At 36.7% G+C, this 542-nt stretch overlaps 1 protein-coding gene across 1 annotated transcript in view; it reads right to left on the minus strand.

Moving 5' to 3' along the window:
- GHR (growth hormone receptor) overlaps positions 1–542 on the minus strand; it is a 202,181-nt gene that overhangs the window by 12,990 nt on the left and 188,649 nt on the right. The gene's annotated exons all lie outside the window — the stretch shown is intronic.

The following is a 542-nucleotide window of genomic DNA, read 5'->3' on the forward strand; positions in this document are numbered from 1 at the left end:
ACGGCACTTAACAACAACAACAACAATTAGCAGCCAAGTGCTTAACTACTGTGTCACCAGGGCTCCTTGCCAGATAATACATGTATTAGTTCTTCTATATCACTGTTCAAATTTAATTGTACACATCTTTTATATTACATCGCAAATTACCTGAGGGGAGAACAGTGTTTTAATTATCTGTATTTCCCAAGCCCAGCACAATATGTGGTAAGTAGTAGGTGCTCAGTAGATGGCTCATACATTGTGCGTAATTCCATGCCATCCATTAAGGCTGTTGTTAAATGCCATTGAGTAGGTTCTGATATATATATCTATATATATACACACTATATATAGTGTCCCTGTATAGGGTTTGAGGAGTGGTTGGTGGGTTTGAACCACCAAGTTCATAGTTAGCAGTCCAGTGCTTATCCAAGAGTATCAATATTGTATATGTTTGCAAATCTCTTTAATGTCTGGCTTAAGAGAAGATGGATGAACTTTTCTATCTGGTTCCACATTAAATTTGTCAAGATGTGTTGTTTTGGTTGAAGTGTATGAAT

Source organism: Chrysochloris asiatica, unplaced genomic scaffold (assembly GCF_000296735.1).
Source record: "Chrysochloris asiatica unplaced genomic scaffold, ChrAsi1.0 scaffold00466, whole genome shotgun sequence".
Taxonomy (NCBI): Eukaryota; Metazoa; Chordata; class Mammalia; order Afrosoricida; family Chrysochloridae; genus Chrysochloris; species Chrysochloris asiatica.